Below are 27,877 nucleotides of genomic sequence, written 5' to 3'. Positions count from 1 at the left end.
TTGTCACAGATGGCTTTTATTACATTGAGGTATGTCCCTTGCATGCCGATTTTGCTGAGAGTTTTAATCATAAAGCGACGCTGGATTTTGTTGAATGCTTTTTCTGCATCTATCGAGACGATCACGTGATTTTTGTTCCAAATTCTGTTTGTGTGGTACATTGCGTTTATTGACTTGCGTATGTGAAATCATCCCTTCATCCCTGGTATGAAACCCACTTGATCATGGTGGATTTTTTTTTTGATATGTTGTTGGATTCTGTTAGCCAGTATTTTGTTAATGATTTTAGCATCTATGTTCAGCAAGGATATCAGTCTGTAGTTTTCTTTTTTGGTTATGTCCTTTCCTGGTTTTGGTATTAGGGTGAGGCTAGCTTCATAGAATGAATTAGGGAGTCTTTCTTCTTTCTCTGTCTTGTGGAATAGCGTCGAATTCTGCTGTGAATCCATCTGGTCCTGGACTTCTTTTGTTGGTAATTTTTAAATTAAGATTTCAATCACACTGCTTGTTATTGGTCTGTTCAGGGTATCTAATTCTTCCTGATTTAAGCTAGGAGGATTGTATTTTTCCAGGAATTTATCCATGTCTTCTAGGTTTTCTAGTTTATGTATGTAAAGGTGTTCATAGTAGCCTTGAATAATCCTTTGTATTTCTGTGGTGTCACATCTTTTGTATTTCTGTGGTGTAATATCTCCCGTTTGTTTCTTAATGAGGTTATTTAGATTTTCTCTCTTCTTTTCTTAGTTAATCTTGCTAGTGGTCTTGAATTTTATTTATTTTTTCAAAAAACCAGCTTTTGTTTCATTTATCTTTTGTATTTTTTTTGTTTCAATTTCATTTAGTTCTGCTCTGATCTTGGTTATTTCCTTTCTTCTGCTGGGTTCGGGTTTGGTTTGTTCTTGTTTCTCTAGTTCCTTGAGGTGTGACTTTAGAATGTCAGTTTCTGCCCTTTCAGTCTTTTTGATAGGTGTTTAGGGCTATGAACTTTCCTCCTAGTATCCCCTTTGCTGTATCCCAGAGGTTTGATAGGTTGTGTCATTATTGTCGTTGAGTTTGAATAATTTTTAAATTTCCACCGTGATTACATTTTTGACCCAATGATCATTCAGGAACAGGTTATTTAATTCCCACGTATTTGCATGGTTTTGAAGGTTCCTTTTGGAATTGATTTCCAGTTTGATTCCACTGTGGTCTGAGAGAGTGCTTGATATACTTTAATTTTCTTATATTTACTGAGGCTCATTTTGAGGCCTATCATATGGTCTATCTTGGAGAAACTTCCATGTGCTGTTGAATAGAATGTGTATCCCGTGGTTGCTGGATGAAATGTTCTGTACATATCTGTTAAGTCCATTTGTTCCAAGGTATAGTTTAAATCCATTGTTTCTTTGACTTTCTATCTTGATGACCTGTCTAGTGCTGTCAGTGGAGTACTGAAGTCCCCCACTATTATTGTGTTGCTGTCTATCTCATTTCTTAGGTCTATTAGTAATTGTTCTTTAAACTTGGGAGCTCCAGTGTTAGGTGCACGTATGTTTAGGATTGTGATATTTTCCTGTTGGACAAGGCCTTTTACCATTATATAATGGTCCCTCTGTGTCTCTTTTAACTGCTGTTGCTTTAAAGTTTGTTTTGCCTGATATAAGAATAGCTACTGCTGCTTGCTTTTGGTGTCCATTTGCATGAAATGCCTTTTTCCACCCCTTTACTTTAAGTTTACGTGAGTCCTTATGTGTTAGGTGAGTCTCCTGAAGGCAGCAGATAGTTCATTGGTGAGTTCTTATTTATTTTGCAGTTCTGTATATTTTAAGTGGAGCATTTAGGCCATTTACATTCAATGTTATTATTGAGATGTGAGGTCCCATTGCATTCATTGTGCTATTTGTTGCCTGTGTACCTTGGTTTTTTCATTTTTTGTTTTTGCTTTTTAACTTGTATTTTTGTTTTATAGGTCCTGTGTGATTTATGCTTTACAAAGTTTTGTTTTGATATGTTTCTAGGATTTGTTTCAAGATTTAGAGCTCCTTTTAGCAGTTCTTCTAGTGGTGGCTTGGTAGTGGTCAATTCTCTCTGTATTTTCTGAAAGGCTGTATCTTTCTCTCATATATGATGCTTAGTTTTGCTGCATACAAAATTCTTAGCTGAAAATGGTTTCATTTGAGGATACTGAAGATAGGGCCCCAATCCCTTCTAGCTTGTAGGGTTTCTGCTGAGAAATCTGCTGTTAGTCTGACAGGTTTTCCTTTATAGGTTACCTGGTGCTTCTGTCTCACAGCTCTTAAGATTCTTTCCTTCATCTGAACTTTAGATAATCTGATGACAATGTGCCTAAGTGATGATCTTTTTGAGATGAATTTCCCAGGTGTTCTTTGTGCTTCTTGTATTTCAATGACTAGGTCTCTGGCAAGGCCAGGGAAGTTTTCCTCCATTATTCCTCCCAAATATATTTTTCCAAGCTTTTAGAAATCTCTTATTCCTCAGGAACACTGATTATTCTTAGGTTTGGTTGTTTAACATAGTCCCAGCCTTCTTGGAGGCTTTGTTCATATTTTCTTATTCTTTTTTCTTTGTCTTTGTTGGATTGGGTTAATTCAAAGACTTTGTCTTCGAGCTCTGAATTTCTTTCTTATACTTGTTCAATTCTATTGCTGAGATTTTCCAAAGCATTTTGCATTTCTATAAGTGTGTCCAGTGTTTCCTGAAGTTTTGATGGTTTTTTCTTTAAGCTATTTCCTTGAATATTTCTCCCTTCACTTCTTGTATTGTTTTTTGGATTTCCTCACATTGGGCTTTGCCTTTCTCTGGTGCCTCCCTGATTAGCTTAATAACTAACCTCCTGAATTATTTTTCAGGTAAATCAGGGATTTCTTCTTGGTTTGGATCCATTGCTGGTGAACTAGTGTGATTTTTTGGGGGGTGTTAAAGAGCCTTGTTTGGTCATCTTAGCAGGGTTGGTTTTCTGGTTTCTTCTCATTTGGGTAAGCTCTGTCAGAGGGAAGGTCTACGGCTGAAGGCTGTTGTTCAGATTCTTTTGTCTCATGGCGTGTTCCATTGATGTAGTACTCTCCTGCTTTTCCTATAATTGTGGCTTCCTGCCAGCCAAACTGCAGTGATTGCTGTCTCTCTTCTGGGTCTAGCCACCCAGCAAGTCTACCTGGCTCCAGACTGGTACTGGGTATTGTCTGTACAGAGTCCTGTGATGTAAACCATCTATGGGTGTCTTAGCTGTGGACACCAGCACCTGCTCTCCTGGAGCTGGTGGTGGGGTCAAATGGACTCTGCAAGGATTCTTAGCTTTGGTGGTTTAATATCCTATTTTTGTGCTGGTTGGCCACCTGCCAGGAGATGGCACTTTCCAGGGAGCATCAGCTGTGGTAGCATGGAGAAGAACCAGTGGTGGGTGGGGCCCTAGAACTCCCAAGATTACATGCCATTTGTCTTCAGCTACCAGGGTGGATAGGGAAGGCCCATCAGGTGGGGGCAGGGTTGGGTGTCGTAGTTCAGACTGTCCTTCGGTGCGTCTTGCTGAGGCTGCTGTGGGGGATGGGGGGTGAGGTTCCCAGGTCAATGGAGTTGTGTACCTACGAGGATTATGGTTGCCTCTGCTGAGTCATGCAGGCTGTCAGGGAAGTGAGGGAAAGCCGGCAGTCGCAGGCCTCACGCAGCTGCCATGCAGTCCGAAGGGCCGGTCTCCTCCCACTGTGCCTCCCGTAACAGCCCCAAGTCTGTTTCCAGGCAGTGGGTGAGCAGAGCTGAGAACTTGCCCCAGGTTACCTGCTTCCCAGCTGGAAAGAAAGGGGCTTGGTTCTACCCCCGCCTGTGGAGAGTCTGCAGGACAGATTCACACCCTCCCCTGAGTTCTGGCAAAGAGGCTTCTCACCCAGTTCAAATTGTTACAAAGTTCAGCTGGAGACTTCCTTCTCTCTGTGGTGTTTTTCCCCACTCCTCTGGCTTCCCTCCCAAAGGATGCCTGCGGTGCCAGGCAGGAATGGCCTGCTTGGGGACCCAGGGAGCTCCCAGGGCCTTTCCCACTGCTTCCTCTACCCCTGTATTTCACTCAGTTCTCTAAACTGACTCAGCTCCAGTTAAGGTCGGAAACTTCTCCTGCAAACAGACCTTCAATTTCTCCATTGCGGGTGTGTGTTCGGGAGAGCAGGATCTCCCTTTTCCACTTCCGCAGGTGGGGCACTCACAGTATTTGAGGTGTTTCCTGGGTCCTGCAGGAGCAGTCTGCTTCCTTCAGAGGGTCTGTGGGTCCTCTCAGGATTGCTGGTTTGTTCTTGCAGTTGATCTGGAGCTAAAAATTCACGATGCAAGCCTCGGAATGCTGCTGTGTCCATCTGAGTCAGAGCCATGAAGATCCCATATTTTCTTTATCCAGTCTATCACTGATGGGCATTTGGGTTGATTCCATGTCTTTGCTATTGTGAATACTGCTGAAATGAACACACACATGCATGTATCTTTATAACAGAATGATTTATATTCCTTTGGGTATATATAGTAATGGGATTGCCGGGTCAAATGGTATTTCTGGTTCTAGGTCTTTGAGGAATCGCCACACTGTTTTCCACAATGGTTGAACTAATTTACATTCCCACTAACAGTGTAAATGCATTCTTATTTCTCCACAGCTTCACCAGCATCTGTTGTTTCTTGGCTTTTTAATAATTGTCATTCTGACTAGCATGAGATGGTATCTCACTGCAGTTTTGCTTTGCATTTCTGTAATGACCAGTGATGTTGAGCTCTATTTCATCTGTTTGTTAGCCACCTAAATGTCTTCTTTTGAGAAGTGTCTGTTCATATCCTTTGCCCACTTTTTAATGGGTTTGTTTCTTTCTTGTAAATTTGTTCCTTGTAGATTCTGGATATTAGACCTTCATCAGATGGATAGATTATAAAAATCTTCTCCCGGCCGGGCGCGGTGGCTCACGCCTGTAATCCCAGCACTTTGGGAGGCCGAAGCGGGCGGATCACGAGGTCAGGAGATCAAGACCATTCTGGCTAACAAGGTGAAACCCCGTCTCTACTAAAAATACAAAAAAAAATTAGCCGGGCGTGGTGGCGGGCGCCTGTAGTCCCAGCTACTTGGGAGGCTGAGACAGGAGAATGGCATGAACCCGGGAGGCAGAGCTTGCAGTGAGCCGAGATCGCACCACTGCACTCCAGCCTGGGGGACAAAGCGAGACTCCGTCTCAAAAAAAAAAAAAATCTTCTCCCATTCTGTAGGCTGTCTGTTCACTCTGATAACAGCTTCCTTTGCTGTGCAGAAGCTCTTTAGTTTAATTAGATCCCAATCTTTGCTTTTATTGCAATTGCTTTTGATGCTTTTGTCATGAAATCTTTGCCCATGCCTACGTCCTAGATGGCATTGCCTAGATTTTCTTCTAGGGTTTTTATAGTTTTGGGTTTTACATTTAAATCTTTAATCCATCTTGAGTTAATTTTTGTATAAGGTGTAAGGAAGGGATCCAGTTTCAATTTTCTGCATATGGCTAGCCAGTTTTCCCAGCACCATTTATTAAATAAGGAATCCTTTCCCCATTGCTTGTTTTTGTCAAAAATCAGATGGTTGCAGATGTGTGGTCTTATTTCCAAGATCTCTATTCTGTTCCATTGGTCTATGTGTCTGTTTTTTGTAGCAGTACCATGCTGTTTTGGTTTCTGTAGCCTTGTAGTATAGTTTGAAGTTGGGTAGTGACACACACGTTTAAAAGGTATACATGAACCTCTTCTACTGAGTGGTTTTATTATGGATAGATGTTGACTTTCATACTATTTTTTTCATAAAATCTACTAGTATGATGAATTATATTAATGTGCTTCCTAATACTGAACCTAACTCATGTTTCTGGAATAAATCTCCTTTAATCATTCATTGATGTTTCTTTTTATGTGCTTTTTGATTTGGTTTTGCTAATTTTTATTTAAAACTCTTTTTTAAACGATTCCCATAATACTTGTTTATTTTTTTCTAACTTTTACTTTAGGCTCAGGGGACATGCACAGGTTTGTTATATAGGTAAAGTGCATGTCATGGGGGTTTGGGGTACAGATTATTTTGCCACCCAGGTAATAAGCATAGGACCTGCTAGGTAGTATTTTTATCCTCATCCTCTTCCCACCCTCCAACCTCAAGTAGGTCCCGGAGTCTGTTGTTCTTTTCTTTGAGTCCATGTGTACTTAATGCTTAGCTCCCGCTTTTAAGCAAGAACACATGGCATTTGGTTTTCTGTAAAATTCTTAAATTAATATTAATAAACTAGATTGAGCTATGGTTTTTACTTTTATGTGTAATCTTTTTCAGGCTTTATAGTTAATATTATATACATAAAACAAAATTGAAAGTTTCACTTTATTTTCAATGCTCTGGATTAACCTAAGTAGCACCAGGGCCATTCGATATCTGAAGGTTGGCAGATTTGACCCACAAATCAATCTTCCTGGTCCTTCTTTTTCAGGAAGCTCTTTTACACCTTCCTCTAATTTTTTCCTGTGGAAATTGCTCTGCCCAGTCTTTCTATCTCTATATGGTTTAATTTTGTTAGGTCATATTTTCCTAGAGATTTATCCATCTTAACTTGATTTTCAAATTTATTTGAATGGAGTTAAAAAGATTCTTCCCATGGACCTAAATCCCCTATCTGTCTCACTAAGGAAAATAAATGTTACTTGCTGAGTGCCCACAATTACATTGATCGTGCTTACTGCTTTAAGGGTGAGTTAATTCTCATACAGGCAACAATTCCACAGGGACAGTGGTTTTGTTCCATTTTACTAAAATGGAACCCAGTGTAGAGTATCCAGTGGTAGAGTAAGGATTCCCACATAGACTCACTTTGATCCAAAAGTCACCATTATTCCATCACACAATACCATCCCTTTACAATGGAACGGGGTGTCTTCAAAAGGTGTCAGGTCAAAACATCTGGTACCTTTGAAATATATTATGTGCACAGATGCATGATTGGAAGCAAAACATTTCCTTAGTTGACACTCACTCAGTTGTACCTTTTCATAGTTTTCTCCCAGTATGGAAAGATGGAAGAAAAGTCTCTTCTAAAATTTACATATTTGGGAATAGCAGTAAGTGTAGGACCTACTGAAGTCTCCTGTGTGCACTGAAATGATATACTCATCAATGGCATACAGAATTCTTCCAGGGTTCCTCCTATGACAGCAAGTGTACAGCTGTCATTACAGTCATGGGCTTAGGATCCCAAAAAGGTTACAGATTGTTCATAAAAACTACAGATGCTCAATTTATGATGGGGTTATACACCAATAAACTTATCTTAAGTTGAAAATATAATAAGTTGAAAATGAATTTAATATTCCAATAAATCCACCTTAAAGTTGAAATAAGTTGAACCATCGTTAAGTCCAGAAGCTCCTTGACTTATGATGGGGTAACCTCCCAAGAAATCTATCCTAAAGTTAGAAAATCCTAAGTCCAACCATTCTAAATTTGGGCTAGTTTGTAGACAATTCCTAAAGTATCCACAAGGAATAATAATCAATAGTTTTGAAGAAAAGTCTTAAACATGAAAGTGAACTTTGTAAGGCCACGAAACATGGTGACACTTGTTCTGACTTGCAGAAAACTACAATCTTGCAACAGTGTAATGTGCCCACACCCTGAAAAGATCACCTTACACGAGAACCTCCATGTCACAGAGATTATCTCATCCCTGAAAATGCGCAGCAGAGCTTGCCTGACAATTCTAAACCTTCAGCATTGGAATGCTTGCAAGGCCGCTTTGCTTTGAAAGATTTATGTTTTTATTCTTCAGGCTCACAAATCTAGCTGTTACACTGGCATAAAACATGTGCCTGAATCAGACCAATGTGCCATTGACAAGGGTTTAAAAAAAATCCAAAAAACTTACAAATCAGATTGCTACTTTTACTATCGATTCCAATCATTAAATCAGTTCTTCTGGGTAAAGTCACCTTATTTTCAAGGAAAAGACAGCCTAATGGGTCAGCCTCTTTTCCTGGCCTGCCATTGTCATTGTGACAAGTGGTGGGGCACACTTTGCGCACTGAGCTGTCACCCCAACCTACTTGCCTCCTTCTTCTCTCTGTGAAGGCTGCCCTGGAGGACAGGGTTCATGTTTTATTTGTCTTAACATCACCACAAGCTGGAATATACCAGATAATAAGTATGCTGAATAAATGAACAAAAGGAAACTAAAAACACTTCATACTCCATTCTGATGGGCAGACATGAAAATACCCAAAATTCCACCTAGATTGGAATCAGTACTCTAATACTGCTTACAAGTAAACCCATTGGAATATAAGAAAGGAACAGTTCTCTGTGCCTGGCAGATGAAGACAGCTGAAGGTAAGATAAATTTTTGAGGAGGATTAAGGAAAAGTGCAAAGAGGGCATTCTGGGCTGGATGAGCAGCATGGGTGGTGGCCAGGCACAGATACCCCAGTGTGTCCAGGAGAGCCCACCACCAGCCAAGAGGCTGGGGATGAAGGTGAGGGCCAGCCCTGGGGGCTGCCAGGGTGAGTAGCTTACCTATGTTATGAGGCCAGTGGGAGGCTGATGAGAATTTCAGAAGACAGAACTGACAGGAATGACATGCTTTAGGAAAATAAATGAAGATACAAAAAATTGGCATCCAGAGCCTAGAAGGCAACGGGCAGGTGCTAGCCCAGCTTCTTAGATGTTGTCCACTGCATACCCTTGCACCTACTGCAGACTGAATCTTGGTTTATCAGGGAGCAGTTGAGACCCTGGATTTCAGAAAAGAAAGACAAAATTCCTAGCACCCAGGGATGAAATGCAATTGGTAAAAGCCTGTTATTCCCCGACCTGTGATTCACCAATCTGCATCTGCCATGTTGGATGACGATTCGGTCTACCTGATGGAAATGGTTGGGTTTCCAACTGGTTGGGTTTAGAGGAAAGCACTTGCTTACCTGATAGAAAGAGACAGGCTTAAATGGAATAGTCCTTTCTCATGATGCCTTTTCCCCTTCTTTCTGCCTTGAGTGAGGAAATAACATCTGCAAGTCCACCCACCATTCTGGGAGTACAAAACATAATGCAAGAGGACAAAACCCAAGAAAAGTTGGGTGGAGTAGGAAGCTATTTCCGATGGTATCATGGAACACTTGCACCAGCCGTAGACAGTCCACCCCTGGACTTCTTATTATACTTCTCATCTAAGTATCTATTTTTTCAAGCCAGTTAAGTCAAATGTCTGGTTACTTGTAGCTGAATGTATTCCTAATTGATAGATAAAGGTAAAATGACTTAGAGGTCTGAACTAGAAAAGAGGCAATAGAAAAAAAAAACCCAAGGCAAACACCATTTATAAACATAGATGTACAACTTAAAATTAAAGATTAGCAAATGAGTCCAAAACACAGAAAAAGACATAAAGAGACAAATTAGAGCCTTGGAGCTGCTGCAGCCATCTTGGGTGCTTGGTTGTGGGGGTTACTAGGGTGGAAGGAGATGAGTCTGTGGGGTTCTAGAGATGCCATTACCAGCCCTGGAGTGCCTCATTCTCATACATGTGAGAGAAGTGAATTCTCCTCTTGTTAAATCTGCCATAATGTCTTCTCTCTGTTACTAACAGCCAAACATGATTCTCATGCCAATACACTATCTTAACAAATTTGAGGAGAAAAACCATATGGTCATCTTAAAAGACGCCAAAAAGCCCACAGTTATTCATTATACCAAGTTGAAACAAACCAGGAATAGAAGGAACCTTTTTTTCTACTTATTAAATGATATTGATTCTAATTTTTTAGGACTTATCAGACCTAATAATGAAAACTTTAGAAGCATTTCCATCAAGGTTTAGAACAAACTCATGACTAAGTATTATAACAAATGAGAACATTTTAAATGGCTGGAACAAGATCAACATCCAAAAATCAACACTTTTCCTACATGTCAACATTAGCCAAGTTAGAATTTTAAAAACAACACAAAAAAATCTATTTCATAATAGACAACCAACCCCCACCAAATATCCTGTAAGTTAATTAGGAAAAACACACAAAAAGAAGGAAACCTTTATTTTTTTTCCTTTGCAGAAAACAATAAATCTTTAATGAGGTATAGAAAGAGAACTTCAATAAATGGATGGGAAGACTATATTGTTAAGTTGCCAGTTCCTCTCTAATATGTATAATAAGCTGAATGCAATCAACACAGAATTTTTTTGTGGAAGCTGACAAACAGTTTCTAAAACTTAGAAGAATAAGCCAGTAATTCCAAGACAATTTTGACGAAAATAAGTTGGATGTTTGTTCTCCCACACTTCACACATAAAGATATTGTGACTAAAGTGATGGATACACAGGGACAGACAGAGACACATGGACCCGTGGAGGAGAACAGAAAATGCAGAGATGTGTGAGGGTAGTGGGGGAAGAGAGACAGAATTTGGTAGATGATAATGGCAGATGCCCTTAACTTCCCATCCAATACCCATTCCCCTTCCTTATTGCCAACAGACCTTTGCTTTTGCTCATGGCTACAATGTGCTCAGCCCCATGTAGTAAATCCACGGGCTTAATACATGGGCTGATGATTGGGCTAAGTGAATCAAGACAATTCTGACTTCTGCTTTACCAGTTTTTCCTGCAGCTAAAAGTATACATGTGGCCAGTTCTTTCTCCTCCATGAGCTGCCAAAATGCAACAGAAAATCTGCTAGGCTACTTTTGGCAAATGTTTTGCTTTCCTAAGAGGTATGCATAGAATCCTCCCACCTTGAAGTGATGTGATACCAGAAGCTGTGCTGGCCTGTGACCATGAGGGACGGGTCAAGAGAACCTGAAAGATGCTGCCATGACATCACTGAGCAGTCAACCCAATGGTGCACTGGCTCCCAACTCTGTCTTGTGAAATTAAACATCTCCGACGAAGCTGAAAGCATCGCTAACTAACAGAATGACACACGTGGGGAATCCCAAATTTCTGAAAAACCTGTGGGAAAAGGACCACATTATAAAATTTATAAAATAAGTTGGAAACCTAATTGGAAAAAACAAATCAAGATTCCCTACATCATATCACTGACCAACAAATTCCACAGGAATTAAATACACATAGACAAGAGGTAAAACTGTAAGTGTGCCAGAGAAAAGTATAGGTGAATATATTTATGACCTTGTGGTAATAAAGTGTGCTGGAGACCCTGCCTGATGTTGACCATGGCCCTTGCCTTTGTGTTTCTAGGTCACATTTCTTGGCCTCCCAAGGCCAAGCAAGGTGTGGCCACGTGACTTAAGTTCCATGAAAATAGAATACGGCATGGAAGGAATGTGAGCCATTTCCAGGCCTGGCCCTAGTCTCCCACTGCATTCCCACTTCTCCCTTATCTCTTATTTGCCAGCTCAGCTCATTAGAGAGGATTCAGCAGGGAGTCAGTGACTCCAGGGGATAGTAGAGCTGCTGGATGGAAGAAATGTGGGTCCCTACATGATGGTGTGGTCCCTATCAGGCTGGCACATGGCAAGAAATAAACCTGCCTTGTGTTAAAGCGCTGAGATTTGTGGGGATGTTCATTTTAGCATTTAGCCAGCCCTAACAAATAAAGCCTTTTTAAGAGCTAAAAAGTGAAGGTCCACCTAATATGGTTTGGCTGTGTCCCCACCCAAAATGTCATCTTGAATTGTAATCCCCATAATCCCCATGTGTCAAGGGTGGGATCAGGTGGAGGTAATTGGATCATGGGGGTGGTTTCCCCCATGCTGTTCTCATGATAATGAGTGAGTTCTCATGAGATCTGATGGTTTTTATAAGTGCCTGGCATTTCCCCTGCTTGTATTTCTCCTTCCCGCTGTCCTGTAAAGAAGGTATCTTGCTTCCCCTTCACCTTCCACCATGATTGTAAGTTTCCTAAGGACTCCCCAACCATGCTGAACTGTGAGTCAATTAAATCTCTTTCCTTTGTAAATTACCCAGTCTCAGGCAGTTCTTTATAGCAGTATCAAAACAGACTAATAGAGTAAATTGGTACCACAGAGAGTGGGGCGCTGCTATAAAGATACCCAAGAATGTGGAAGTGACTTTAGAACTGGGTACAGGCAGAGGTTGGAACAGTTTGGAGGGCTCAGAAGACAGGAAGATGTGGGAAAGTTTGGAACTTCCTAGACTTGCTGAGTGGCTTTGATCAAAACGCTGACAGTGAGATGGACAATCAAGTCCAGGCTGAGGTGGTCTCAGATGGAGATGAGGAACTTGTTGGGAACTGGAGCAAAGGTGACCCTTTTTATGCTTTAGCAAAGAGACTGGTGGCATTTTGCCCCTGCCCTAGGGATCTGTGGAACTCTGAACTTGAGAGAGATGATTTAGGGTATCTGGTGGGAGAAATTTCTAAGCAGCAAAGTGTTTAAGAGATGACTTGGTGCTCTTAAAAGCATTTAGTTTTATTCATTCACAAAGATATGGTTTGGAATTGGAACTTATGTTTAAAAGGAAGCAGAGCATAAAAGTTCAGAAAATTTGCAGCCTGACAATGCGATAGAAAAGAAAAACCAATTTTTTGAGGAGCAATTCAAGCTGGCTGCAGAAATGTACATAAGTAATGAGGAGCCAAATGTTAATCACCAAGATAATGGGGAAAATGTCTCCAGGGCATGTCAGAGGTCTTCACAGCAGCCCCTCCCATCACAAGCCAGGAGGCCTAGGAGGAAAAAAAACGGTTTTGTGGGTCAGGCCCAGGGCCTTGCTGCTTTGTGCAGTCTCAGGACTTGGTGCCCTGTGTCCCAGCTGTGGCTAAAATGGGCCAATGTACAGCTCAGGTTGTTGCTTCAGAGGGTGCAAGCCCCAAGCCTTGGCAGCTTTCATGTGGTGTTCGGCCTGCAGCTGCACAGAAGTCAAGAATTGAGGTTAACCTCTGCCTAGATTTCAGAGGATCTATGGAAATGCTTGGATGTCCAGGCAAAAGTTTGCTGCAGGGGCAAAGCCCTCATGAAGAACCTCTGCTAGGGCAGTGCAGAGGGGAAATGTGGGGTCACAGCCCCCACACAGAGTCCCCACTGAGGCACTGCTTAGTGGAGCTGTGAGAAGAGAGCCACTATTCTCCAGATCCCAGAATGGTAGATCCACCAACAGCTTGTACTGTGCACCTAGAAAAGTCGCAGACACTCAACACAAGCCTGTGAAAGCAGCCAGGAGTGGGTCTATACCCTGCAATACCACAGGGATGGAGCTGCCCAAGGCTGTAGGAGCTCACCTGTTCCATCAGCATGACCTGGATGTGAGACATGGAGTCAGAGGAGATCATTTTGGGACTTTAAGGTTTAACATTGCCCTACTGGATTTTGGACTTGCATGGGGCCTGCAGCCCCTTTGTTTTGGCTAATTTCTCCAATTTGGAATGGCTGTATTCACCCAATGCTTGTACCCCCATTGTATCTAGGAAGTAACTAATTTGCTTTTGACTTTACAGGTTCATAGGCAGAAGGGACTTGCCTTGTCTCAGATGAAATTTTGGACTTGGACTTCTGGGTTAATGCTGGAATAAGTTAAGACTTTGGGGGACTGTTGGAAAGGCATGATTGTGTCTTGAAATGTGAGAACATGAGATTTGATTTGGAAGGGGCCAGATGTGGAATTATATGGTTTGGCTATGGCCCCACCCAAAATCTTATCTTGAATTGTAATCCCCATGTGTCAAGGGTGGGACCAGGTGGAGGTCATTGGATCATGGGGGTGGTTTCTCCCATGCTGTTCTCATGATAGTGAGTGAGTTCTCATGATAGTGAATGAGTTCTCATGAGACATGATGGTTCTCTAAGTGCCTGGCATTTCCACTGCTTGCATTTCTCCTTCCTGCTGCCCTGTAAAGAAATGTGCCTTGCTTCCCCTTCACGTTCCGCCATGATTGTAAGTTTCCTGAGGACTCCTCAGCCATGCTGAACTGTAAGCCAGTTAAACCTCTTTCCTTTATAAATTACCCAATCTTGGGCAGCTCTTTATTGCAGTGTGAAAACAGACTAATACACCATCAAAATAAAGTTGATAAAACTGATAACAGCAAAAACCAAAGACAATAAACAAAGTTCTATATGAGAAAAAAATCACAGATATTTTAAAGTTATATAACAGAATAAGAAATTCTGGAAAAAACATAAAAACAAGGGATTGGTATTCAAAGGACCAATTAAAAAATTGGCATATTATATGAATGCGTAATTTACAGGAAACTCAAATGACTAGTCAACAAATGAAAAGAGAATCAACCTTAGTCGTAATGACGAAAATACAAATTAGACAAGATAATCACTAACCACCCTCACCCAAGCCCTCATGCATCAAATTGGCAAGGGAAAAAAACCCTGAAAACATCAAGCCCTGGTGAAGTGAAATTGGTAGTTTTTAACATTGCTAGTAGGGGAATATTGGGCTAGTGGTGAGGTCAGCAGGGGGCATTTTTTTAGTATCTAACATTGTTTTTAATATAGAATACACATTTTAATATAGAATACATATATAGAATTGTAACTGTACAATTCTGCCATTCAGTATCTTCCTGAGAGAACACTCTGCTTATGTGTACAAAGAGGCATGTCTAAGGATGTTCCCTACAGCATAGCTGGAAATGTAAAAAAAGTTTGTCCATAGGAGATTGGCTGAATCAAGCCTATTATATCAGTACCTGGACTACATTACAGGTGTCAACATGAAAGTCTCTAAGACACATCAGAATATTAATGTGTTATAGCATGATTAAACAATACTAATGGGAAAAAGGTCTCATGGGTAGAAAACTGTCCAGAAGGAAAACTGGCTATGGTCATGAGGGCTCTTAGGAGCTCAGGACCCGGGAGGGAAGGAGCAGGACACTCATCTCTACTTTAAGGCCTCCCAAACTCTTTGCCCCCTGCTCACATAATAAACCATACTTCAAGCATCATTTCCTACTGAAGCTATTAAATAAGATACAAGAAATGACAGGGGACTGGGCTCCAGATGGAGGCAGATGCAAGCAAGAGAAGAGTAGAAAGGTGCACTTTGTTTAGCAGGTGAAGTGATGTGGGCTGGAGAATCCATGCAGGCTGTGCTGGCACAAACCCCGGGGAAAGGCAGGGCTAGTTTTGAGTTGAAGTTTTGCCATTCTCTTCAAGTGTGGTCTTTAGGAAGTCACTAAACCCCTGTGAATCCACTTCCCCATCAATACATGCGGAAGATACCATATCTTTCTTAGAACTTTGTTAAGTTTAAATAAACCTAAATAAAAATATACGTATCGGTCTGCCTGCCTCTCTGTCCACCTATCATCTATCTTCAATCTATATTCTATCTCTCCCTTTCTTGTCCCACCCACCTACCTACCTATGTATCTTTTGATATATATTTTTTCCTGTCCGTACGTATCTATCTTTCTTATTAATTTTCTCATTGTCTGTCTGCCTTCCTCTTTCCTGATTTTCTGTCTCCCCTTCTGTTGGTCATGTGTCTGCTAAGTAGATGTCTAACTATCCATGTTTCTTTCTTTCTGCCATCCTGTCTATTTCTACCTGTCTCCATCCATCCATCCATCCATGCACCCACCCACCCAGCCACCCACCTATGCATGTTTCTGGGTGTCTATTTGTCAGTATGTCTGTATGTCTTTGTGCTATATATCTGTCTATATGACCACCTGTCTGTCTCTCTATGCTAGAAACTCTCTGTTTTTCTGTCTGTCCATCTGGAGTCTCAATGTTTTTCCTTCTTGTATGTCTTTCAACCTATCTTGTTTGTCTGCATATCTACCCATATGCCTATGAATGTATTTATCTGATTATCCAAAACCTGCCTGAATGTCTGTCTATATATCCCCCTCCCTCCTTTCCTTTCTCCCTCTATACCTTTTTGTCTGACTGTGTTTCACTGTCTAATAATGACTGTCTAATTTCTCCCTGACAGTCTAATTTCTATTGACCACTGTTGACCTACCTTCATGGTGCTTGACACAGAGCAGAGCCTCACTCAAGGCTAGTTTACTTCCCCCTTTTCAGTTCCTTTCACTCCTTCATTGCTCCATTCCTACACTCAGCTGCCATTAACTGGGCCATTGCTCTGTGTTACGTGCTAGGGATACAACCTAAAATTAGGCAGGGTCTCTACCTTCTAAGAGTATTTGGGCTGCTGTCCTAAAAAACAAATTAATGAGGCAGTTATATCATATGATGCTTAGAGCTATGAGAGACAAGATGGTGTCAGGCACAAGGGAAGGGCACCCATGCTAGACTGGAGTGGAGGAGAGAGTGAGAGAGGCTCTGAGGAAGTGACATCTCATCTGAAAACCACAGAGGACTGGGGATTTTGCAAAGTGGAGGGCTGAGCTCCATGTAATTGGGGAAGAAGTATGGACAGTGGTGCAAAGCTAGAAAAAGGAAACAGCGTCCATGTAGACCTGGAGAACAACAGAGCCAGGACACAGTCAAAAATTCTAACTAAGGAATTCACAAAATTCAGACAAAAGAGACCAAAATTGACCTAAATAAATAGAGAGATGTATTGTTTTTATGGATTGTAAGATATACCACAGTTAAGATGTCAAGTATAGTCACTCCGATCTATAAATTCAGTGCAATCCCAGTCAACATTCCAGCAGGTTTCTTTGTAGGCACAGACAAGCTGATTCTAAATCTATATAGAAAGATAAACTAGATTAGCCAAAACAACATTGAAAAAGAAAAAAGTTAGAGGACTCACACACTTGATTTTAAGATGCATTATAAACCTCCTGTGGCCAAGACAGTATAGTATTGGGATAGTAAAGGATAGACACGTTTATTACTAAAACAAAAGACAACTGATTTTTGACAAAGGCACAAAGACAATCCAATGGAGAAAAGATAAGACTTTTCCAAAAAATGATGCTGGAGCAAATGGACTTCAGTAAAGTAAACTCAATCTATATCTTACACCATATATAAAAATTAACTCTGAATGGATCACAGACTAGGTGTGCCTGTATGTTTAGGTGTCCATGTGTGAGCATCATGTGCATGCATGTGCTGTGTGTGTGCGTGTCCATGTGAGTGTGCATGTGTTTAACAGTGTGTATGTGTGTTTGTGACTTCTGTGTGCATGTTTATGTTGAGTGTGTGTGAATATATGTGCATGTTTGCATGCGCATGTGTGTGTGAATGTATGTGCACATTCGCATAACTGTGTGTGACTGTGTGTGTTAAAAAGGGACACAGGGAAGGGTGTCTAAGGGACATTTGGTTAGAAATTCCAGTGGGCTGGTTGCTTATACTTGGAAGTTTCCAGACCACTTAGAGTAAGTGGAACCAAGACAGTCAATGGCAGTGGCTCTTTCCATTAAGAAAAAAGAATTTAGATTTCACAAATACAGGAGAATTTCAGCTTTTGGGCTTTCTCATCGGCCCATATTAGTGGACTACTTACACATGTCAGCGACTGGTAAAATTCAGTGTTTCATTTTAGTGTCTATCTTTTCAAATAGAATAAACAATTTTCCCAAATAAAAAAATAAACATAAAGGAAATAAATATCTGTCATCATGTATGACTTTGAACTTTTAAAATAGATAACAGTGAGATAGGTGGATTCTGAAGAACCCACCCAGCTTTCTATAATACCCTGTCAACTTTATGACCTAATAGATTAATCTACTAATTGTTTTCTTCTTTAGTTCCCTGGGTGTTCATTTTTAGTCACTAGAAACACTTATATAAATACAAATCCATGCAGGTATTCCAAAAATTCCTGGGGACAATTTATGTGTAGTCCCTGGTTCTCACTGCCTCAGTTTTGAAATGAGGATAGCAGTTTCTATTTTAATATGGTTGTGGTGGTGATTACATAGCATAGTGCCTGGCACATAGCAAGTACCAAAAAAAGGATAGGTACCTCATAAATATATACATCTACTATACACCCACAGAAACAAAAAAATTAAAAAGATATGTATGATTATGATTATTGTGGTCATTATTTATGTATTTATTTGCAACATATTCTTAGATTAATAACCTTGGAAACCTAATAAAACCATCTGGAGTTCTATTCCTTCAGAAGATTTGCTTTTGGTACTTTTTATATCAAAATAACATATAATTTTTAAAAGGTTGGTTCTGAATTGAAACTGATGACTATGAAGTCCAAGTTTATAGGATCAGCTGTTTGAGTCAGAAAGAAACTGCATTCTTAAGCAGAAAATTTATTTGTCCACACTCCCCTGAGGAAAGAATGGTAAAGCCAATTTCATTCAAACACTAAGCATTGGCTCAAGACCAAATAAGAAGCACTGCAGCCCTGGATGATGTAGCCACAGTAAGTTGGAAGCAATAGATTTCAACAAAGAAAACGATTTTGCTACTGGCCAAGGATGGGGAATCTTTCTGAACTTCACATTGTCTCCACAAATAAGGTGCCTCTAGTTAAGCCTCCCTAATCAATGGCCAAGGATGCAATTACAGTTGCAGAGAAGTGGAACTCAAATGGAGTGGGAATAAAGAAAGGAAGATTAATAAATGATAGGAAAGGGGGAGTAGAGAAGCCGGAGAAGAGATGGGAGAAGCCGGCAAAGATGAAACACAGCTCTGCTGAGAAGCATATATCCAAGAACAATCAACACTATAAATTTCATGGATGCTGCATCAGTTACCTATTGCTGTGAAACGACGACTCCCAGATTTAGGGACTTAAAACAACACATATTCATAATCTCACCATTTCTGTGGGGCAGGAGTCAGAGTGCACCTTAGCTCAGGGTCTCTCACAAGGCTGCAACCAAAATGTGAGTTGAGGCTGCAGTCTCGTCTGAAGGCTCAAATGAGGAAGCATTCTCTTCCAAGCTTACTCATGTGATCATTCACAGAATTGTTTCTGAGGGTTGTTGAACTAAGAAGCTCAGTTCTTTGCCACGTGGGCCTTTCCATAGGTGAGATCACAATATCAGAGTTGTTTCATCAGAGCAACCATGTGAGAAGAGTCAGAGAGAGCCTGAGCAAGACAGAAGTCACAGTGTTTGTATCCTGGTCTTGGAAGTGACATCTGTCACTTCTGCTGTATTTTGTTTATTAACAGCAAGTCACCATGTCCAGCCCACACCCAAGGGCAGGGGACAACACAAAGATGCGATGTCAGGAGGCAGGAATGGTTGGGAGCTGTGTCAGAAGCTGCCTCCCACACATGGCCTTGCAGTATCTACACCGGAGCTCAAGTGCATTGTGCAGGCCAAAAAGCGGCACCTTCACCCGGTGCTACGTGATCACTCACAACTTGTCAATCACCATATTTTAGCTGATTGTTATGGAAACGTTGATTCCAAACTTGAAAAAGGGAAAAATGATGATTTCTGGCATCTGTGATATTCTGCTAGAATGCAAATAAGTCTGATTGATCCCATTCTGAAGCTCTTGAGCAGTGTGACAAATATTTATCTAATCATTCACAATTGGTTAAAATAAAGAGGTTTACAGCCCTGTGAGATTAGCCTGCAGAATTGATAGCTTATGACTTTTACTGCCTAGTAAACAAGTTAACTCCAAATTTGGCATTTTTTTCATTGCTTTGTAGAGGTTTGCCTTAACTTAGCATCTTATTTCCACATTTGTTTCCCAACAGAACTTAAAAATCCCAGTTACTGGCTGGGTGCGGTGGCTCACGCCTGTCATCCCAGCACTTTGGGAGACCAAGGCGGGTGGATCATGAGGTCAGGAGATCAAGACTATCCTGGCTAACACGGTGAAACCCTGTCTCTACTGAAAAAACAAAAAACAAAAAACAAAAAAATTAGCCGGGCATGGTGGTGGGCGCCTGTAGTCCCAGCTACTCGGGAGGCTGAGGCAGGAGAATGGCGTGAACCCGGGAGGTGGAGCTTGCAGTGAGCTGAGATCGCGCCCCTGCACTCCTGCCTGGGCGACAGAGCGAGACTCCGTCTCAAAAAAAGATCTCAGTTACCAAATGCTTGTGGAGCCAGATCATTTGTCTTTTCGCTGGTTCCCTTACTGATGAGTTAAATAAAGCTTCGGAACATGGCAACAGATGACTTTGCCTGAGAATTGAGCTTTCGCATGCTCTAGGAGTAAACCAGAACCAAGATGTACATAGGGAATTCAGCAAAGTGCTGAACAGACACTGGGTTCTTGACTGGCTGACCCACCTTCACACACTTATGGGGCACCATGTCTGTGTGGATCGCAAGCCCCCAGGGGATTTAAGAACTGCCCTGAGGGTGTGTCTTCAAGCCTTTTGTGAATTTATACTTATGCCATCTCACTGGGGACTGTGTCTCTTTCCATGGCTCAGCACCAGGGCTTTGAAGAGTAAGCCCCAAAACCAAGTTCTGGGTATGAGGGTTTCCTGGCTGGTGATGCTGTTGAACCCACACTGGGGAACACATACTTCCGGGCTGCTGCTGTGCAGGAGAAGGGAACAGGAAGAGGGAGATGCAGGGAGGGGCCTGGCCCAGCGCCGTGGAGGAGGAGGGGTCCTTTTCCCCTGAGTGTGGCCAAGCACCTGCAAGCCTCCTGGGAGTGGGCCTCTCTGCAGGGGCTTTGCCTTGGCTTCCAGCCACCTCCATTTGGTTGTCCAGCACACAGGCCATGAGCGTGGAGCTCACTCAAGACTAGAGAGCTCAGGTTTCCAAGTGGACAGACATTCTGCAGGATGTGCTTTGGGAAACTGAAAAAAAGCAGCCCTGATATTTCCATCCACACACTCAAGTGAAACTCAGTGATTTCCTTGGTGTTGATGCAGAACCAGAGGTTTGCTTTCACCTGCACTTCACTCCTCCCATAACCTTTGGGTTTGCTCCTGGGAAAGCAGAAAAGACACAGTCCCATCTCCAAGGAGCAGATCCAGAGGACGAGGAGACAAGCAAGGATTCCTGGCATATAAACCGCTGGTAAGAAGGAAAAAGGAGATGTGGAAAGGCTTCAGGGAAGCCTGGGGCTGGAGCCCACCAGAAGAGTCCTCCGGTCCTGGCAAACCCCAGGCTGGCTGGGTTGATATTGCCCCAGAAAGCAGAGGAACCCCACAGGGCCATCCCTTCAAGCTCAGCCCGACAAGAAGCCGCCCGAAAGCATGTCATCTGGATGCAGGACACAGAGCAGTCTTCTCTGTGAGCACCAGCTCTCATCTGCTTTTAAGAGTTGTGGGGAAGAAAATGAGGCAAGTAACCTTTTCAGAGGAAGTATTTTTAAGATATTAACATGTTTTCCAACAGCAATTTTTTTGAAGACTCAGTCTAATTCATATTCGTGTGTAGCTTCTAAAATAACCTATATTTTCACAAACTGTTTTCTTGGTAAAATTTTCAAAACATTCTCAAGGAAGATGCATTCTGTGGCAATGGGATGCCAATAAAACTAAAAGGACTTGATTTAAATAGAAAAAAAAAACCACACATAATCTTCAAATAAAAGCCCAATTGGTTACTGACTGAAAGGCAAACCTGACAACAGACCAGGGAGGTTCAGGCCTAGCGAGGGGAGGCAGTTAAGGCTGACCGAGAGCAGGAGGAGGAAGCCGATGGGGGAGTGCACATTGGGACAGTGTTCGCTGATGAATACTTCTTGCCACAGTGGTTTCATTCCCTATGCAACCTTTTAACTGCAGGGACACAGAGCGTGGGGCCTCTGCTCTGTCACTCAGATTTATTAGCATTTTTGCTAAAGGTCTTATAAGAGATCTCAGGAATAAAAGCAGCATCCAGTGGCTCTCGCCCATGTGTCCTGTGTCTGATAATAATTAACAGCTACTGCTTAGCAAGGCCAGCCACAGGCCGTACCCTCTGCCATATGCCTCCTGCGATGGTCACTCCCAGTCTCCTAATTGTAATTATAAGGACACTGAAGGTTTGTGAGGAGAAATGTTTGCTCGCAGTCACCCGGCTGTTGTATGACAGAGACAAGATGCATACCTAGATGCCTATCTGAATGGTCTAACTTCAGAGTCCTCCTCTTGACCACCTCAGTATATGCTCCCTTGTGTGATGACCCCACAACCACAGAAAATGTGAAACATGAAGGACTATGTGACAAAGGAAGTCTGAGGTCCCAGTAAACTAATGGGTTAAAAATCATAACACAACCATCAAGGGATGCTAAGATCACTGGATGAAAATCAGCCAGGGAAGAGAATGTTCACAGGGCTTCAAAGTTTGCCCCATTGCTTACTAGTAAAAGACAAAGAATGTAAAAAGTGACTTTATAGGCTGGACACGGTGGCTCACACCTGTAATCGCAGCACTTTTGGAGGTCAAGGCAGGTGGATCACCTGAAGTCAAGAGATCGAGACCATCCTAGGCAACATGGTGAAATCCCATCTCTTCTAAAAATACAAAAATTAGCTGGGCGTGGTGACGGGCGCCTGTAGTCCCAGCTACTCGGGAGGCTGAGACAGGAGAATCGCTTGAATCCGGTAGGTGGAGGTTGCAGTGAGCCGAGATCGTGCCACTGCACTCCAGCCTGGCGACAGAGCGAGACTCCATCTCAAAAAAAAAAAAAAGTAACTTTATAAAGAGAACTCTTGTAGAAACGACCTTAGCCCAGTGAACAAACTTATCACCATGAGCCACGGTGTGCCCACTGATGTGCTGGAAAGAGAAATGGAGGAAATGTCTATCTTAATCTAAGTATGAGGAAATAATCAGACAGGTCCAGATTGTGCAGCACTCCATAAAACAAGTGGCTCAGACTCTTCAAAGACGTCAACATCATGAAAGAGAAAAATGAAAGCAGGCCTTTAGTTCAGATCAAAAGAGACATAACTGAATTCAGTGAGTGATACTTAATTGAACACTAGGCAGGGAAAAACATCTATGATGAATATTTGGGGGACAATCAGGGGTATCTGGATAGGGACAACATATTTGGATAATATCACTTTATCGATATTATATTTCACAGTGGTAATAGTGCTATACTTTTGTAGAAGGTAGCTGTGTACTTAGGAGATGATGCCAAAGTGTGTCATGATGTCAGCAACTTACTTTCAAATGATTCAGACAAAAAGAATCAAACACACACAAACACATATTTACCATCTGTGTGTGTCTGTTTGTGTATAAACAATCAGTAAATCTGGGTGAAGAATTATGGGTGTTCACTTTTCTATTCCTTCAAGTTTTCTGTAGAATTAAAGCTTTAAAATAAAAAGTAGGCAAGAAGGTATATAAAAATTTTTGTTCCAACAGTCATAAAGCAAAAGAATGGTTATGCTCTCAGTCAGATTAAAATTGTATTTTTGGATAAGAAGTAAGAGGAAACAGTAAAAGTAAAAATAATTAGTGTGTTAAGATAATGGCACTATTTTTCTTTTGCTTATAATATTTAAAAAATCAATAATGGTTGCAACAGATGACAAATTTTGCACTGGTATAAATCAAGTCACTTGTCAATCACTACAGCTGTTTTTTTTTTTCCTTTTAAAGAATAATGTCTATTATTCCAATCTCAAATTCTAATGCAGTATGAAATACATTTCATGACTCTTTCTCAATGAACCTTACACTTTATCTGGGCTTTAGATCTGATTTCCAGGGAGTCCACAGCACCACTACCAGCTCTATTGTCAGAGGCGGTGACTGCACTTGCCCCTTTGGCCTGCAACTAAGACCCCACGAACACAGGACTTACTTTTCAGACACCTGATTCTGGAGGTGTGTGGCAGTCAGGCATGCAGGCCAACACTGCGCCGTCCCTGCTGGAAATGGCCCATTGTTGCCCCAGTGGAAGGTGAGACCACAGCGCCTGAGAACTCTGGAAAAGACAATGAGAATAAAAGAGAATGTTCACACTTCATGGGAAGTGAGAATTAACAATTTCAATTTTAGGATCAATTTTTTATATTTTAAAAATTAAATATTAATGTTTCAAATTTTTAAATGATTTTAAATATTTAACATGCATTTGAAATTGGCTGGTGAATCCCACAGCCCTGAATCCCACTCCCAACACACGATCCCACCCTTTAATTTTTAAATGAATGTCCCATCAGGAGACAGATGAGGATCAATGGGAAAAGTCTCATCCGTGTGGACTTAACAGACGTGACGGTGGGCTCAGAGCCCCTAGAAGCTGATGTGCCAGGGGAGGGGACTGTGCTTCTCAGCGGGGCTCGAACACTGAACTCTGACTTCTGAGATTCTGGGAGAGAGGTTCTGGGGGTGTGACCTGCAGGGAACCTCAAAGTGAGGGGGCTGTTCATATTCCACACAGTGGAACCAGGTGCACCCAATCTCGACTGGGCATCCCCTAGGTCAGCGGATGTCTGTATATTTTTACCTTTTGAGGCCATTTATTTTATCTAATAACTTATACATAAAATTTAATTTTTACTCAGTCAAATAACATATACAACCTCTAGTTTCCACATAGGATAAGGTCCCTAGTTCAATCTAATTCCCATCTCTTCCTCGGCTACCTGCTATATTTTGTTGAAATCATTTAAAATGTTGATTTGAAATTGCTTTTGATTTTTGTGTTCTACTTTCTTAGGAATCATGATTCTTAACAACTACTTTAAGCTTCAGTTCTATATTATTACTTGTAACACAACTGTGTTTTGGTGTTTGCTAACTGATCATGAATAATTTGCATAACTCTCATTGGTCCTTTACTAATTTTTAATTTTACTAGAAGGCTTGAGTAGTACTTTCAAAATGATTTTGTAGGCAATAAATTTTCTGACTTCTAATGCAAAAGAACAGAATCAATAGCCAAGACAATCTTGAAAAAGAAGAATAAAGTTGTAAGTCTCACACATCTTGATTTCAAAACATACTATGAATCTATGGTAATCAAAGCATGTGGTGTGGGCATAAAGACAGATTTATAGTCCACACAAGGTAGACCAGAAATAAATCCTCAAATACATGGTTAAATCGCTTTCCACAAGGGTGCCACACATGGCCTCGCATAAATGGCCAAAGGTTTTCCACAAGACCATTCCATGTGGAAAGGACAATCTTTTCAATAAATGGTGCTGGGAAAACTGCATATCCACATGCAAAATAATGAAGTTAGACTCTTACCTAACATTGTATGCAAAAATTAACTAAAAATGGATCAAAGACCTAAATGTAAGAGCTAAACCTATAAAACTCATACAGGAAAATACTGAGGAAAAGCTTTATGAAACTGGATTTGACAATTATTTCTTGGGTATGACACCACCAAAAGAACAGGCAACAAAAGGAAAAATAGATAAAATGGACTTCATCAAAATTAAAAACTTTTGTGTACCAAAGGACATTATCAACAAAGTGAAAAGGCAACCAACAGAATGACAGAAAATATTTGCAAATCATATATCTGATAAGGGATTAATATCCATAACATATACAGAACCCCTGTAACTCAACAGGAAGAACCTGAAAAAATGGAAAGATATCCCATGCTCATGGATTAGAAGAATTAATATTGTTAAAATGTCTATATTAACCAAAGTGATTTACAGATTCAATGCAATTCCCGTCAAAATACCAATGACATTCTTCACAGAAATAGAAAAAAGCCTGAAATTCATATGAAACCACAAAAGATCTTGAACAGCTGAAGTGATCCTGAGCAAAAAGAACAAAGCTAAAGGCATCATGGTTGTGTTTTCAAATGATACTACCAATCTATAGTAACCAAAAGAGCATGGTACTGGCATAGAAACAGACACATCAACCAATGGAACAGAACAGAGAACCCACAAATAAATCCACACACTTAACAGCCAACTCAGTTTCAACAAAGGTGGCAAGAACACACACCAGGGAAAACACAGTCTCTTTAATAAATGGTGCTGAGAAAACCAAATATCCATATACAGAAGAATGAAACTAGATCCTCATCTCATCATATACAGAAATCAACTCTAAAATGGATTAAAGGCTTAAATATAAGACCTAAAATTATGGAACTACCAGAAGAAAACATTGGGGAAACACTTCAGGACATTGGTTTGGGCAAAGATTTTTGCATAAGATCTCAAAAAGGCAACAATAGAAAAATGGGTTTATATGAAGCTAAAAAGCTTCTGCACAGGAAGCGAAACTAAGTGAAGAGACAACCCAGAGAAAGGGGGAAAATATCTGCAAACTTCCATCTGACAAGGGATTAATAACCGGATTATATAAGGAGCTCAAACAACTCAATAGCAAAAAAAAAAAAAAATCTGATTAGAAAATCAGCAAATGACCTGAATAGATGTTTCTCAAAAGAAGACATACAAACAGAAAACAGGCATATGAAAAAATGCTCAATATCACTAATCACCAGGGAAACGCAAATTAAAACCACAATGAGATATCGTCTCACTCTAGTTAGAACTGGCTATTATAAAAAAGACAAAAAAAAGCAGACGCTGGTAAGGATGTGGAGAAAGGGAATGTAAATTAGTACCACCATTATGGAAAACAGTATGGAGGTTCCTCAAGAAACTAAAAATAGAACGACCACATATCCAGGAATCCCACTGCTGAGTATATATTAAAAGGAAAGGAAATCAGTATATTGAAGAAATATCTGCACTCCCATGTTTATTGCAGCACTGTCTGCAACAGCTGAAATGTGGAATCAACCTAGGTGTCCATCAATGGATGAATGGATAAAGAAAGTGTGGAATATATACAGAACGGAATATTACTCAACCATAAAAATAATGGAATCCTGTCATTTGCAGCATCATGGATGGAACTGGATATCATCATGTTAAGTGAAATAAGCAAGGCACAGAAAGACAAATATCACATGTTCTTACTCAAATGTGGGAGCAAAAAAAGTGGGTCTCAAAGAGGTAGAGAGGAGAATAGTGTTTACCAGGGGCTGGGAAGGCAAGTGGGGAGGAAGAGAAGTTGACTAATGGGTACCAACATGCAGTTAGATAGAAGAAATACATTCTTGTATTTGATACCATAGTAGGAAAATTATAGTTAACAATAAACTACTTCCTGGGTCCCTTTCTTTGTTCACATTTTTTCCCTCAGGAATTTTCAAAATTCCTGTTCTCTCCTGGCTCCACTCAAGACCCAGCTCAAATGCCATGTTTGTCACGAAGCTTACCTAAGAACAGCCTTTGACCCAGGGGTCCTGTCTCCCATGCTGGACTTGGTCCCCTGCCCACCTCTGGGGTGTTCACTCCACGGACGTGCAGTCCCCTGGCTGAAAGAATGAAGGATGCCCATCCCCCACCACTAACAACCCTCACACACTTGCATTGGGACAGACACTTTTCCTGGCTTTATCTCTTGGTGGATGGCTTTATCTCTTAGTCTTCCTAAAAGCTTAAGAGAAGAGTGAGTTTCTAGGAAATGGGCTTTAATTCACACAGTGATCACTCGGTCTGTCTCTCAGGAAGGTGCAGGAGAGATGCTCAGGCCCGGTGTTCGTCTCTGCCTCAGGCCTGCTGGTAAGTGGTTTTGTTTATGGTTCCCTAAAGGAATAAAAACTTACAGCATGTCCAGGAAAAATTTTCAGGAAATTTAAATTCAGGAGAAGTCTGTAACAACTTCTGGAAATAAAGAGGAGAGTCTCTTTTTTTTGTACTCTAAGATACTGTAAGTCCAAAATATGTCCGTAATGAATTATGTAAAGATCTGGAAGGCTGAAGTGCTTCTCGAAATGCCAATACCTCTAGAGGGAAATGCAAGAAAATAGCCATTGGGTAAAATAAGTTCAGATCTACAACAAAACAAAAGGGAGGGGTAAGGCTATCAGCTAAACTAAGGGTGGGATGAATGCTTCCTGCACATTTTAATCCTGGGGAGAACAGTAGTTTCTAAAACCAAACAGGCATTTTAGACCTGTATTCTGGCTCTGAAATGCAGAATGTGGCTGGATTGGATGTGGTGATGCCAGGCAGACACACCCTTCTCAAAGCCCCCAGTGCTGACAGCGGGCCCAGGGAGTGTGCTAACGCTGTGGACACACCG

At 41.1% G+C, this 27,877-nt stretch overlaps 1 protein-coding gene across 2 annotated transcripts in view; it reads right to left on the bottom strand.

Annotated features, from left to right (window-relative positions):
• OTUD7A (OTU deubiquitinase 7A) overlaps positions 1 to 27,877 on the bottom strand; it is a 386,443-nt gene that overhangs the window by 181,637 nt on the left and 176,929 nt on the right. For both annotated transcript variants that reach the window (XM_031002375.3, XM_031002376.3), the window contains exon 2: positions 23,595 to 23,717. The gene's annotated coding sequence lies outside the window, so the exon portion shown is untranslated. The remainder of the gene's footprint in view (positions 1 to 23,594; positions 23,718 to 27,877) is intronic.

Source organism: Gorilla gorilla, chromosome 16, assembly GCF_029281585.2.
Source record: "Gorilla gorilla gorilla isolate KB3781 chromosome 16, NHGRI_mGorGor1-v2.1_pri, whole genome shotgun sequence".
NCBI classification, from domain to species: Eukaryota; Metazoa; Chordata; class Mammalia; order Primates; family Hominidae; genus Gorilla; species Gorilla gorilla.
This window is presented reverse-complemented; position numbering and strand designations above follow the sequence as displayed.